Source organism: Macaca fascicularis, chromosome 8 (genome assembly GCF_037993035.2).
Source record: "Macaca fascicularis isolate 582-1 chromosome 8, T2T-MFA8v1.1".
NCBI classification, from domain to species: Eukaryota; Metazoa; Chordata; class Mammalia; order Primates; family Cercopithecidae; genus Macaca; species Macaca fascicularis.
The window spans coordinates 126,716,774-126,731,999 of record NC_088382.1 but is presented as its reverse complement, the minus strand read 5'-3'; the positions used below and the strand labels follow the sequence as shown (position 1 = coordinate 126,731,999).

At 38.9% G+C, this 15,226-nt stretch overlaps 1 protein-coding gene and 1 long non-coding RNA gene across 4 annotated transcripts in view; one reads left to right on the top strand and one right to left on the bottom strand.

Annotated features, from left to right (window-relative positions):
• The window catches only part of SLC30A8 (solute carrier family 30 member 8), a 248,915-nt gene that overhangs the window by 100,299 nt on the left and 133,390 nt on the right, over positions 1-15,226 (bottom strand). The gene's annotated exons all lie outside the window — the stretch shown is intronic.
• The window catches only part of LOC107126522 (uncharacterized), a 560,621-nt gene that overhangs the window by 444,692 nt on the left and 100,703 nt on the right, over positions 1-15,226 (top strand). For all 3 annotated transcript variants that reach the window (XR_012416604.1, XR_012416603.1, XR_010577462.2), the window contains one exon: positions 5,688-7,970. This is a non-coding gene — a long non-coding RNA (uncharacterized lncRNA). Of the gene's footprint in view, positions 1-5,687 lie in introns of those variants that run through there.

The following is a 15,226-nucleotide window of genomic DNA, read 5'->3' as shown; positions in this document are numbered from 1 at the left end:
GTAAAGAAAAAATAAAAATTTAAATGATTAGCATTAATTTTTCTATTTATCTTTATATCATGCAATGGCAATTTGAAGTGCAAATATAAGAACATTTCGCTCATATGAGTCACTAAAATTACTGAAAATCATTTTGCTCATATGAAGAGTCACTGAAAATATAATTTGTATTTCACAACTCATGTATTTGTATTTTGTTTTTACCAGAACAGTTGAAATGCTGTACAAAACTAACTCAACAGTTTTTATGTCACTCCTTGTTACAATTCTACCAACACTCTCTCCCTTCTACTTACTGATGATTAATGATGAGTAAAGAAAAAGAAGGATGTGTTGTCCTATCTTTCCCTTTCCTTCTAGGTCATCATTTTCAGCATAATACAGGGAATTATGTAAGAAAAGACATGATGGGATTTCTTGGTCTTTTATGTTTATTTGAACACCATTGCCTGTCCCTAAGAATCATAGTGAGGACCTGTGTGCATTTTCTCTATGCTGTATATGTGCACAATGCATTAGCAATTGGATCAGCCCTGAAACTGACATCAAAGTCTAGGTCAACTGAATGGTTTTCACATAGCCCACAGAAATACCTTCATTTTCGTACCTTATAAGATTGTGTGGCTTATAAGGTAAGCCACATATATACTGTGGCTAGAGATAAAGTGAGGAAAGACAATGAGGGAAATACATAACAGGGGATTTCTGAGGCCAGTTTTTATTCATCTATTTCTAGTCCCAAGGGTTTAAAGCAGATTAAACACAAAGCTCCTGACCATTGTGGCTCTGTGGGGTCCACAGGGTTTATTCCCTTACCACCAAGATAATTCAATTCAAAAAATATTATTGAGTTTTACCATATGCTTGCCGTGACAATGCCAAAACCATCTACGGAGGCAGGGCAGAAACTGAAAGCTGCCTGGAGACCAAGCTTTTCTTCCTGGGAAACACACAGATATTTACCAAAATGGAATAAAGGACTTCTGAAAGAGAAAAAAATGGATTCTGTACAGGAAACTATGTCCCCATCTTCAGTGTGTACAAAATTACACATTCCTCACCCTGAAACTGGTTTTGTTCATGCCCCGTTCAAGATACATTACAGCAAGAAAGGAAACCTGGGGTCAGATTAAGACAGCCTTGGCTTTCTGTCCTTTGCACTCATTGAAGTTAGGAATGTTACACCATGAAGAGCTGGCAAGAGATTTTAGAAAGACTTCTATGATTTTGCCTCAGGAACAGGTGCTGAGATGAAGTGGCTCTGCCAATCTAACTGGAAAAAAAAAAAAAAAAGATGTTTTCAGATTAATGGTGAACCTAATCTTGCTGTGTTCTAAGAGTGAAGAAAAAATTCAAAAAATGGTTTATTCATCCATTTATTCCAGACATTTTTATGAACACCTACTTTATATGTGAGGTACTGAACTGGGTGTTGCAAAAACAAAAATCAGTAAAACGAGTAAGACACTGGTTTTGCCCAGAGTACTCTCAGTCTAGTGGAGAGACATTGACATAAAAAACAAATTAAATGCAATTTGACAAATATAGAGAGCTAAGTATGGCTGCCATGGGACATCTTAAGGGCTGGCAACAAACCCAGTGCCCAGGCATTTAGCAACTCTGCTATGGAATGAATGTGCTTTCCCCAAATTCATATTCTCAAATCCTAATCCCCAATGTGATGGGATTAGGAGGTGAAGCCTTTGGTATGTGTTTAGATCATAAGGGCAGAACTCTCATTAATGGCATTAGTGCCCTTATTAAGAAACCCAAAGTAGCTCTCTCACCCTTTCTACCATGTTAGGACCCAGCAAGGAGATGACCACCTAGGAACCAGGAAGCAAGACTTCACTAGACAACAAATCTCCCAGTGCTTTGATCCAGGACTTTCAGTCTCCAGAACTGTGAGAAATAAGCTTCTTTTGCTTATGTTACCCAGTCTATGATAGTTTTTTATAGCAGCCCAAACTGACAAAGACAAGCTCCTTGCACAGAAAGGCTCCTTAATAAATATTTAGTAAATGCACAAATGAATGAGTAAATGAAGATTTCTTAGGGGAGTTAGTAGATAAAGCTAGTCTTAAAAATGTATTAGGAGTTGGCTGGGCACAGTGGCTCACGCTTGTAATCCTAGCACTTTGGGAGGCTGAGGCAGGTGGATCACAAGGTCAGGAGTTCGAGACCAGCCTGGCCAATATGGTGAAACCCCATCTCTACTAAAAATACAAAAATTCGCTGGGCATGGTGGCAGGTGCCTGTAGCTTGGGAGGCTGAGGCAGAAGAATCGCTTGAACCTAGGAGGCAGAGGTTGCAGTGAGCCAAGATCATGCCACTGCACTCTAGCCTGGGCAACAGAGCGAGAATGTGTCTCAAAAAAAAAAAAATTATTAGGAATTATCAAGATTGTTTCAGGAAGAAAGAACAACTGCAAAATCCCAAGTGCAGAAGGCAGCAAGGCATGTCCAGGAAAACCCAAAGAGGTAAGTGTGGCCAGACTGTAGGGTGTGAAAAAGGGAGAGGTAAGCAATGTGCATGAGGAAGTGAGTAGGAGTCAGTTATGACGGAGCTTCGTAAGTCATGCTGGGGTATCGGACTTTACAGAAAGGGCAATGTGGAGCCCATAAGAGTACAAAGGAGGAGGAAAGAGGTGTGAATGATTTGTGTAGTAGGAAGCTCATTCTGGTTGCAGTGTTAAGTATAGATTGCAAACAGCTAGTATATGAACACAGTGATGCCAGCTGAGCCTTGCCATAATCCAGACTGTCATCAGAGATAATGACTACCAATGGAAGCAGTAGTGGGGATGGAGAGAAGTGAAAATGCTCAAGGGATATTAAAAAGTACAAACATAAGAGTTTCTGATGACTGGGTATTGGGATGTGAATGAAGCAGGAGTCCAGATTTCAGATTTGGGCAAGTAGTCAATGTTGGCACCATTTCTGAAATAAGAATCCACCATTGCCCCCATAAAAAAGAATCTTGTTTGGGGAGATGGGAGATGAAAATTCAGCTGGGTTTGAGGTTGCTAAGGAAAACCCATGCTGAACTATTGAGTAGTTTGTCAGTTATATAAGTCAAGACCTGTGGAATCTGAGGCTAGAAAAAATACTTAGAGAATTTTGTATGTATTTAAAGTTGGGTAATTAGAAAAGCCCACCTAGGTAGATTGTACAGTGAAAGCCAAAGAGGCTAGAAAATGGAATACCAACACAAATACAGTGGAGCAAATGAAAACCTGAAAGGAAATAAAATGGAAGTTTACCCAAAGACTGTAATGTCATAGAAACCAAAGAAGAGAATATTTCAAGGAGGAAGACACCAACACGGTGAAATATGCAGTGAGGACAAGTAGGATAAGAATGCATGCATGTTCAAGTGGATTTGGGAAGAAGAAGATTACATAACACCTTGGTGAGAGGACTTTTAGCTCATTACCTGGAATGGCACACATGGATACACCCATGTGCTACCTCCAGCACTGGGTGCAATATCAGGATCCACCTACCAACCAACCTCACCTAATACAGTCAGCCAAATACGAGCTCTGCCTCCAATATCTGGACTCAACAGGATCCCACCACCATCTGTAAAATCATAGGGTCTATGTGCACACTGGGTCCTTGGAAAAACACGTGTATTACCTATAGGTGTTGAAGGCTTTCTTGGGTTTACTTAAGCATAATTTTTAAATTGTCTTTTCAGTAGCTAGCAGACAGGAAAACAAATTTGTCTTAAACACCTTGAGTTTATAGGCTTCTCACCCCTCGGCAGCTGCCACTGGCAAATCTAGTTTATAGAAATGGGAGATGAGGGAGATATGCATGTTTTTCACTGTCAGAACTTGAGAGGCAGTGATGGAATACTTACAAAGTGGCAGTTCTCAGCAAGTATTTGGGTTATTAATGTGCATGGTTGGAAGGCTGTAGCTTTCTAATTTGAAAGAGGTCTACTAATAGTAATACTGGACTCTAGGAATCAAGGGGGGGAACCTGGGCATCTGCATTGTACTAAATGTTCACAAACTTTCACAGTTTCTTCTAATTTGTAAGATCAGTTTTCTGTTTCTTTAGCACTCTCCCTCCCTTATATTTATATAGTAGGGGGGAATCTTGCACATAAAACAATCATAGCGTCAGGGGATCCTCATGGCAAAGCCTTTAGGTATCAGCTACCTATGCAATTTTTCTCACCTTTCCAAGTTCTTTCTTGGCTTTCTTGATCTCTGCCTTACGCTTTCTCTCTGTTTCTCTTTCTCTCTCTCTCCATTCTCTCTCTCTCCTTCCTTTGTCCCTCCTCCCTTTCTCCTTCCCTCCCTCCATTCAATCATCCCTTTTTCCTCCCTTTCTTTCCCACTTTACACATTTACCTTTCTTCTTCTCTGTTCATCTCTCTCTCCCCCACCCTCTACTTTCTTTCTTTCCTCCCTGTCTCCCCATCTCCCCTTCAGGGTAAGATACCTGCACAGGAAGAAGTGGAAGACATAAATTATACTTAAACTGTTTAAAAGTCTAAAATGAATATAAAAATTTTTAGACCCGGAACCAGGAAACATTAAAAAGAAGCAATAGATCTGCCTAAGAAGTGTGGAACAATAAGCCACCTACCCTATTATGAGAGAGTACAGTTGACATTGAGCCAGATAAAAGTATCATCAGTTGCTAAGAGCAGCATATAATGAGGTAGAAATGTCAGAAGTTCCTGAATCAAAAAAAAAAAAAATCTAAGATTGGAGTTCCAGAAACTCACAGAGAGTACAAAATACAGCAAGACAAATAAGATCTGTGAATAACACAGGGAAAATGCAGAAGATGAGAAAAAAAAAAAAAAAGATGAAGCCAGCTTGAAAGGTAGTATGATATCATACAGGCTTAGCTAGAGTTGCTTGAACAGAACAGAAAAAGGAAAGACAGCCCAAGGAATTAAAAATGATGAGCCACCTCAAATGAAGGCTGAGAGAGGAAAACATATCCCAAGACAGATTAAATGTGCTTTCCTAACACATTTTTGTGGTCATCGGTGTCCACACTAGTTAATTAAATACCTATCATCTGCTTCATAATTTAACCTCATCCTTGGGCATCAAGTTCTGGCTCTCTATGAAATGGTTTCTCATTTCCTACTAATGTAAATTACCACTGTTGACTTTCTACTTGACCACAACACAGCTTTTTAGATCCCAGACAAAGCTGAATGCCAATCACATACTGTTTTTTCCTTCAAAGCTACCATATCCCTGGATTCCATTTCTGAGAAATCCCATTATAACCCGAGATTTTCTGTGCTAGAATATGTTTTCCATAGAGTTTACCTTTAAATGCTGACCCTGAAGGAGATAGCCATGTGAAACTCCTATATACAGACAGCCAGCCGCAAAGAAAGATAAAATATTGGTGGGGACAATTAATTTGTGTCTAAGATGGTTTTCAGTTACAGCTCTTCGCACTCATTTTGATACTTTATTTTCTCCCAATCCATCTATGAATGTTAGATTTTATCAGAGTGATTGTAATTCCTCACAATTTGCCCGCGCCATCATGATGAGTAGAGTGTACTTTCCAGCCACTTGACTTTAAGCCTAGTCATGTGACTTGCCCTGACCAACACAATGTTAATAGAAGTAGCATAAACAGAAATGTGAACTGTGCTTACATAGTTTAACTTCCTTTCTTTTGTTTCTGTCTTTATAGGTGAGAAGAAAACACCTTGGTAGCTGCTGGATCAAGGCAAATGAGAGACACATGGAGGTCACCTAGATCCAACTCTACAGCTTGGAGCTAAGCCTAACTTAGCCAAGTCTAAGTTTGACCTCAGCCAATTCATAGATGTTTGAGCCAGAAGTAAGGTGCTTTTGTTGCTGGAAGCCAGTTACATTTTGAGATCTTTTTGAAAAAATATATTGTCATTGCAGACATAGCTACACATAGTTTTCCATGCTCTGGGAAGTCAAATTAAGCATGCTTAGACTTTTAGAACAGAAGTCCATTATTAGTATGGTGGCAAAAATGTTACAAGTGACATAGTCCTCTAATTTCCTTCTAGTCCTCTGCCTAAGAACTAGAGTATTTCATTTTGAAGTGGAGCCCTAATGGGAGTGTTCATCTTCTGTCACCAGGGTTAAGGCTCTTTATGCTTACTACTAGACACTCACAGTTGTTAGTTCCCTGGAAGACGTGAAAGAGCTTGGTTGGCTCTGGAGTTGTCAGTCAATAACCAACTGTAACAGACCTACCCTTCCAACAAAATCTTGATTCAGGAAATTGAGTGTCTGCTTATAGTTAATCCTCTATTTTTTGACACCTAATAGGAGAAACATTTTCAAAAGATCAATGACCTGACTCAGTTAATGTGCAAGGAAAAATAAGCAGTTCCAAACTTGTCAGTTTATCCGTCATCCCTTATCCAAAATCCTTCAACTCTCTTGGAATTATTTTGTTCTCCATACTTACCCAACAAATATCTTACTTTTGTCTTGGACTTTCTTTTATAGTTATCTCACATAAGCTCCTTGTGACTAAGGGCACATATTTGGAATCAGACTACTCAAGTTCAACTCTTGGGTCTACCATTTATTAGCCTGTATTACTTTGGGCAAGATAATTAAATTCTCCAGGTCTAACTTCTCCCATTATAAAATAATAATAGTTATTACCTGCTAGGATTGTCTTGAGAAGTAAATGAGATAATTCATAAGAACCCTTTAGCACAGTGCCAGCCACATAATGAAGGCATAGTAAGGGAAAGTTATTATGCTGCTGATAATACTTGTCTAGGCAGGGCTCTCATATTTTTCTCTGGATCCCTTACTGTACAATTCATCTGTCCAATGACATGCTAAGATTGTTTTAGAGTGAGTTGCTTCAGAGTTGAATAATTCTAACAGTATATTCTCACGTTTGGAAACAACTTGGAATTCCATTTAGTGTAGACATCAACAATGAAATCTCTAGAGGATTAGTAATTTCTACAGTTTTTATTCATTATAGAGACACCAATGAAAAGAACTGGGTAGAAGGTCAGGAGGTCAAAGAGATTGAGTTTAAACCCTCACTATGCTGAGTACTGTTAATAATGGTATGATCTTAAGAGATCTAATCTTTAGTTTTTCCCACCTAAAAAACAGAGTTGTCATGAGTATTTAATAATAGAGGGTAGTACGTAAACTTCCTAGCATATAGCAACTGCTTAATAAATATAAGTTACAGTTTTTTCTAAATTTGCCAAAGAGCCAAGGGAAAAAATGAAGATTTTGTAGACAAAACCATTTCTCTTTCTCTGTTATGTGCCTTTCTGTTCCAGAAACAGAATTAATTCCCTGAACCTCATTAAAGGAAGGATTTGAACATTTTAAAAAAGTCAATCTCTTTGGGTTTGTTATTGCTTGTTTCCCATACCTCAGAGACACAAATACAAACCTTTATAATGTCATCAGGAAGAAGGGGAGGTCAAACACTCCTTAACTCAATAATTGTAAGGTTATTATTTTGCAAGGAATAGAGTCAAAATTCCATTCATGTGAGGACTGTAACTTCTTCATTACTCCTTCAGGCAAGATGTCCTTGATTTTAAGTAGCTCATGTAGAAACTAGTTATAAGTCTTTAATAGAGAGACTGTACTGGAATTATAGGATATACTTAGGGATTTGAGCTTCCCCACCCACTTGCTTTAGAGTGACAGTTCACACCTATAAAAACACAAAAGTCCAAGGGTTTATTAAACATTAGAAGACCCAAAAAGCCAAGACTTCTGCCCGTAAAAGTGATGCTTCCTAAGGGGAAGAAATGGAATTTCTCAGAGAATACAACTTGGCTTGAACAATGGACTGTACAAGGAAGATTAGGAGGTAACTACTGGGGTAAAAGAGAGATGGTTGCATCTTTCTGGAACACTCTAATAAAACTGTAAGTTTTTCCTGATTTCTTTTATGTGATAAAAGGGTCAAATTTGATACATAAAGTCATAATGTCCCACATGTACTGCTCAGGGACATCTGTTTAGTCCTACTACAAAACTTGGGGAACATGGTTTCCTAATGCGGTACCAGTCCTCTCTTCATGGATTACTTGGGAAAGAAATTCTGACTGGCAGACTCCACAAGTATAAGACAGTAAGAGGCCAATTTCTTTATTCCTCTCCTCTTCTCCACTTGTCCTCCCACCTCAGCTTTGGGAGAATAACAAAGTGTGGAATAGAAATAAAGGAGCCTTGTTGTATTTCATTGGCCTCAAGAGGTCTCATCTATTAAAGAGATCCATTATGTTACTCTCAGAGAAAATTATAGTCAAAAATATTTCAAGTTTTAGGAAAATACTGAATATATAAGGATTCTGTTACTTAATCTCTGTGCTCTTATCTTGGGATGGCAAAGCTCAGTGAGGCTATCTTGAAAGTAGCCTGAAATCAATTGATCAGATGCTACTTGGCAGGAGGAGCCCACCAGGAGGATCAAGGACATGGGTGACACAGTGAGTGTAATTAGTCGTCAATATAGGCTAGGTTAGGTGTTAGTGGCAAATTATCTCCAAATCTCAGTGGCTTAGTACAATAAAGGCTTATTGCTGATTCATGCAGCATGTATACTGCAGGTCCAAAAAGGCTCTGTTTCACTCACAGATCCAGATTGTAACATTATTTGCCATCTCATAGCTACATGATCTAAACATCAGTAGAAGGAAGGTGTCCTGGGTCAGGCTACCTGGAAAACAGATCAAGATAAAGATTTCTGTGCAGAAAGGTTATTGGGGAGGGAATTCTGATTGACATCTGCCAGGGAGAGCGCAAAAATGGTTGAGCAAACAATTGTTGAACTATGTTGTAACAACAAAGGTCTTGGCCAATCTAACAGGGAGTCCTGGAGCTACACTGGTTCTTCACAGTTGTCTCACCTTAAGGCAAGGGACCTGGGCCTTTATTATCCCTTATTAACCAGTCATTTGACTGTCTTGACCCCAGAGAGAGGTTATGACCTTGAGTAAAGTGGCTCTCCTCTACTGAGGATAATTCCAGGAGAGCAACTCAGCTGAGAGCTGTCAGCAATGGGAGGAATCAGAGCCTCAGTCCTGAAGAGCAGATCTGGGCCGCATATCATAGCATCCACTACAAGGGGTAAAGTGCGTGCACTTTTCACTGCCTCCACTTGGGAGAGACACATGCTATTTTTTGCTCTCTTTTCAATGACCAAAAGGAGTCACATGATTCTAATTGGAAGGAACCTGGGAAGTATGGGGAAAGCAAATAGAATATTCGGGAAGGATCATGATTTCTGCCACAATGGAGAAGAGATGTCCCTCTGGAGCTACTCATTTCTATTTCCAGTGGTGTGATGTCTTTTAGCCATGGTCACAATACAGGTTCTATTTTGCACTTGGCAACCAATGACTTTGTAATCACTTGTCTGGTTTCTGCCTGCTTTTCCTGAAAACTGTTTAGCCTCCTTTCCTTCCAACTGCAAGATCAGATCCTTCTCCCGAGCTCTTGTCCTTGTCTGGTCTGGGCATCAAGTCAAACTTCCTAGTGCTTTTTCTTCTCTTCTGGTGCTCCAGTTCAAACAAAACCAAAACCAAAAACAAAACAGGCTAATTCTCTAGTCCTGACTGAACACTTCTTACAGTTTCTCCCAAACTAAGGCTTTCTCTATCAATCCTATCTGTTGATTCAGAGTCCTGAACTCTACTTATTCTTTTAGGTCCTATCACACGACATTCACTTGTTTTCAAATTGTCTGCTCTTCTCCTTCACATCATCATGATCATTATCCTTACCTGAGCAACCGTCAACTGCCTTTTGTTGGATCTTCTACACTGTTCTCTCTAACCACCTACCTGGTTGGATTTCTGGTACCTGAAAACCCTGAAGCACTGGAACTCAGTCAAGACCACTAAACTGATATAAAAAGAAAGAAATACCTTCTCAACCTTAAAATTCTTTGAAAGTGCATTTTCTGTGATCAGCTATTTTTTTTTTCTCTTTTAGTCATTTGGTTCTTTCTTGCTGTTTCTGTATATACACATTACTTTTCATCATTAGGGAGTCATTACATACTTCATCTAGACAGTGCCCTGTGCTTTAAAGACCTAGACCAATTATAATTAAAGCAGGGTATGGATCACTGCATACATGGTATTAGTCCTTGGACTCTCAGTAGCTATTGACCTACTTTAATAATTGACTGAGACTATTGATTCTTTAAATATAACTATATGTTTCTATCTTAGTGGAACCAATTACAGTTAATAAGTCTATTGAAGAATAGCTGACTTCTCAAAACTTGACTTAATTCTATCTCAGGGACTCAGAAGATAACTAATGACAACTAAGTGACTTCTGACCCATGTCTGACTGAGGCTGGGCTACTACTTGAGTCCAACTCCAACATCCTGTGACTATTTGCAGTGAAATAGTACCTAGAGGAGGAGAGAGCGCATGAGAAGAGCAGAAAATGCTAACAGAACAAACCATTGTTGTGAATCGGCAATTACTATCTATTTAATCCAGACTTCACAGACAGACAGCTGGCCACAGACACGTATTTTTGTTATTAGGTGACAATTTTTGAAATTGGAAGACTTTATTTAAAAACTTGTATTCCAAATGTGAACTGAAAAGGCAGACCTGACAATGCCAAGTCCTCCTCCCTTGTGGCACTAATTAATGGGAGCCAAATAGTGGAGGGTCTCCTTCAAAAGGACAAAAGAATGCTCATTCTCCAGATCACCAGAGCCCCACTATTTCCCTTTGTTAGGGGCTGAATTGCAGTCCTCCAAAATTCATATGTTGAAGTCCTAGCCCCAACATGACTGTATTTGGAAATACAGATTTTAAAGAGGCAATTAAGGTTACATGAGGCCACTAGGGTAGGACCCTAATCCAATCTGACTAATGTCCTCACAAAAAGAGGAAGAGACACCAAGGATGCTTGCACACTGAGAAAAGTCATGTGAGAACACAGTGAGAAGATAGCCATCTGCAAGCCAAGGAGAGAGGCTGCAAGAAAAACTAAACCTGCCCACACTTTGATCTTGGTCTTGCAACCTCCACAACTGTAATATTTCTGTTATTTAAGCTCCTCAGTCTGTGGTATTTTGTTATGGCACCCTTAGCAGACTAATACATTCACCGTGCCCTCAACATCTATCACCATGCCTGTGCTTTAGGGTTTTTCTCCCACACCCTGATCCTTTCACTCATTACCTCCCTGAGTACAGTTTGACACCCATGATATCAATTTCACCAACAGTAAAATGCAGATGACTCTGCAGTTTACAAAAAATGACTTTGGAGGAAGATATTAAAGTAAATAAAATGAAACAAGATTAAATATTTAGGTGAAAACAGTTTCTACTAAGATAGATATTTTTGGCACAAAACAAACCACCACAAACAAAATTTTAACAGTAAATTAGTCCAACCACTGTGAGTAGCAGTTTGGAGATTTCTCAGAGAACTAAGTATTGAACTACCATCTGACCCAGCAATCCCATTACTAAGTATAAACCCAAAGAAAAAGAAATTGTCCTAGCAAAAGGATGCATGTACCCATGTGTTCATTGTGGCACTATTCACAACAGCAAAAACATGGAATCAACCCAGGTGCCCAACAATGGTGGACTGAAGAAAATGTGATACATATATACCATGGAATACTATGCAGCCATAAAAAATAATGAAATCATGTTCTTTGCAGCACCTGCATGCAGCTGGAGGCCATTATCCTAAGCAAATTAATGCAGAAACAGAAAACCAAATCCCACATGTTCTCACCTACAATTGGGAGTGAAACACTGGGTACACATGGACATAAAGATGGGAACAGTAGACACTGGGGCCTCCTAGAGGAGGGAGACAGGGAGGGGCAAGGGCTGCTCACTATGCTCACTACGTGGGTAACAGGGTCAACCGTACCCCAAACCACAGCATCACACAGTATACCTTTGTAACAAACCTGCACATATATCCCTGAATCTAAAATAAAAATTGAAAAAGAAAAATAATTTAAAAATAAAAGGTATGTACCAAATGTTAACAGCAGTTATTTAAAGAAAGTGGAAATATGAATTGTTTTTATATTCAGTTTTGCTTCTGTATGTTCTACTTTTTCTATAATGACCATGGATTATTTGTAAAACAAGAGTAAAAGTGAATCTTAAAAAACAGATTTTTAAAAAACTATACCAGATATCAGGTTAAGAAAGATAGGGTGGTTAAGATCACTGAGAAGCAAAAAGAAAAGAAAATTCTGTGTTCGCTCCTTGTCTGTGCTCCATTTCCTTACTTTAAAATGAAGATAGTGATGTCAGGATGCATCCAATGTACACCAAGTGCAGATTAGAAGGCCTGGAAAAAATACTACCAAAGTGATTAGAGATATTTGTTCTGTTAGGATTCTAGGATGCTTTTAGCTACACAAAACAGAAATTTCAATTCAAGTTAGTCTAAACAATAAAGAATTGACTCGGTTTAACAACTGGGAATTCAAAATTGTGGTACGTTTTGCAGTTGACTTACCCTCGTAGCCCGTTGTCTGTTTCTCTGTAGCTGTTTTAGATGTGTTCCTTACTGTGGCAGTGCTGGGCTTCACAGTCTGGAAACATATATATTTCCTATAACTGCATCCTTTTCTAGAAGTACCCACCAACTTATCTTTATATCCCATTGGGTCAAATGCCCATGCCATTTCCTTGTTCTTAGCGGAAATGTCATGATCTGATTGGCTTAGCCCTGGGTTCCTGAACCCATTGTTAGCAAGGAGAATAGTACAATGAAGCTTAAAATAATCAAACGTCACTGCTAGAGTTCTGATTTGGTTAGTTTACCCTGAGACACATGGGCTACTTGGTGGAGGTGCTAGATATGTGAACAAAATAAAGATCCTTTTACGGCGCAAGAGAAAAGCCATCCAGGCAACCAACATTGACTACGATGTGAATATTTTAATTAGTAAAAGGAAGAGAATTCAGGCTGGGTGCAGTGACTCACTCCTGTAATCCCAGCACTTTGGGAGGCCAAGGCAGGCAGATCACCTGAGGTCAGGAGTTCGAGACCAGCCTGGCCAACATGGCGAAAATGTCTACCAAAAATACAAAAATTAACCAGGCAAGGTGGCCCACACCTGCAATCCCACATACTCGGGAAGCTGAGGCAGGAGAATCACTTGAACCTGGGAGGCAAAAGTTGCAGTGAGCCGAGGTCACCCCACTGCATTCCAGCCTGGACGACAAAGCAAGACTCTGTCTCGAAAAAGAAAAAAGAAAAGAAAAAGAAGCAGGAAAGAAAAAAGAGATTTCAGGCCAGGTACGTTGGCTCACACCTTTAATTCCAGCACTTTGGGAGGCTAAGGCAGGTGGGTCACCTGAGCCCAGGAATTCAAGACTAGCCTGGGAAACATGGCAAAACCCCACCTCTACAAAAAAATAAGAAAATTATCTAGGTGTGGTGGCATGCATCTATAATCCCAGCCACTCAAGAGATTGAGATGGGAGGACCACCTGAGCCCAAGGAAGTGGTGGCTGCACTGAACTGTGTTCATACCACTGCATTCCAGCCTGGACAACACAGTGGAAAAAAAGAAAAAAGACACAGAATTCATAACTTTTGGAATTGTCTTACTTAAACCTTTTGATGTGCTAAGTGACATAATATAAATATATCAGTTAATTTCATCTTCACCACAGTCCTATGAGATGAGCTTTATGATGCCCATTTTGCAGATGAGGAACTGAGTGTCAGAGAGGAATGTCATGGTTTTAAAATCTAGAAAGTAGCCACATGCATGGACACAGCAACATGGGGGGGAAAAAAGAAAAAAAAATCTAGAAAGTAGCCAAAAGTCAGAATCACATCTCTGTGACTTCATTCCTTTTATGTAAAATGAGAACAGCAATAGCACCTATCTCATAGGGTTTTGTGGAAACTAAATGAGTTGATACATGTGGCTTGCTTGGAAGAGTGTCTGGCACTTAGGAAGCAAGCAGTAGGACTAGAATTTTCATTACTTCATTTCATGGAATCTATCCATCAACGGGAAGAAACTCCATTACTGTGGAACCTCTAAGAAAGAAAGAAAAAAAATCATGCTAATTAAACTATAACCTAAGACTGTCTTATCATTTAGAATTTTTATATTACGTTTATTGCAAGAATAGTTTTGGCTTAATTAATCATAGATTTTTATCATAAATTACTTTTGTGCATACATGAAAAGGAAAATGTAAGAGAAATAAACTGGCTGAGGTATTCCTGACATTTCTCTAAAATTCAGTCTTAATCTTCATCACTTTTTCACTGAGTCTTTAATATCCAACTTCTTCTACACAGTATCAATCTGTGCCACAAAAAGTGCTAATGATGAAGTTGATAATAAAGTGTTTTCTAAAATCCGTACCAAAAACCAACTTTACTTTAGGTCTTCTTAACATAGTTTTGCAATTATGTACAGCTAGTCTTCTTTGACTTGCTCTAGAAAGATTGCCAATATCTGAACAAGTGGTTTCTAGTGGTTCAAATGAGTGATCCACTTCTGTCTCCAGGATTTTTTTCCAAGCTGTTGACATCCATTCAACAAGTTTTGATGCTGACATATTGAATGCATGTATAGGTCATACCAACCACTTCACAACTGCTGCCTCCCTGAGAGATAATATAAAATGCCATCAATTAAAATCAGTTTCAGAGATTTTAAGATAGGAGAGATATGCATCTCACAGATGATGAAATAAAGTAGCCACATTCTTCGTATTAGTTTTTCTCTTATTCTTATAGGTTTGCATCCAAAGATCATAGACCTTAGATTAAAACCAAAATTCGATGCCAATAGCATAGAGTATTAATCAAATAGACAAGAAATGAATACAAATTGAGATACACTTCATTCTCACTGAGAAAATTAAGAGGTTAAAGGAAAGAGACATCAAAAAAGTTCAAATGAAAAAGTACCTTGTTTTATTGATTAGAGAAAATAAGCATAGAAGTGCCTATATTAGCAACCATAAGATTTTTTTTCTTCTTTTTAGAATGATGAAAAGAATCAGAAGCTTGAAGTGCAAAAACATTGAAATTTCCATCTAAGGCCTTCCCTTTGTCACTATGAGCAAGAGCCCTGACATTGGTATTTTTAACAAGCTCCTCCGGGGATTCTGAGGCATAATCTTTATTGGGTGAATAGATTGCCAGTGGCCCATACTCAGTTAGGTCACATAGGAGAGTTCAGAAAGGAGTAACCTGGGAGAATAT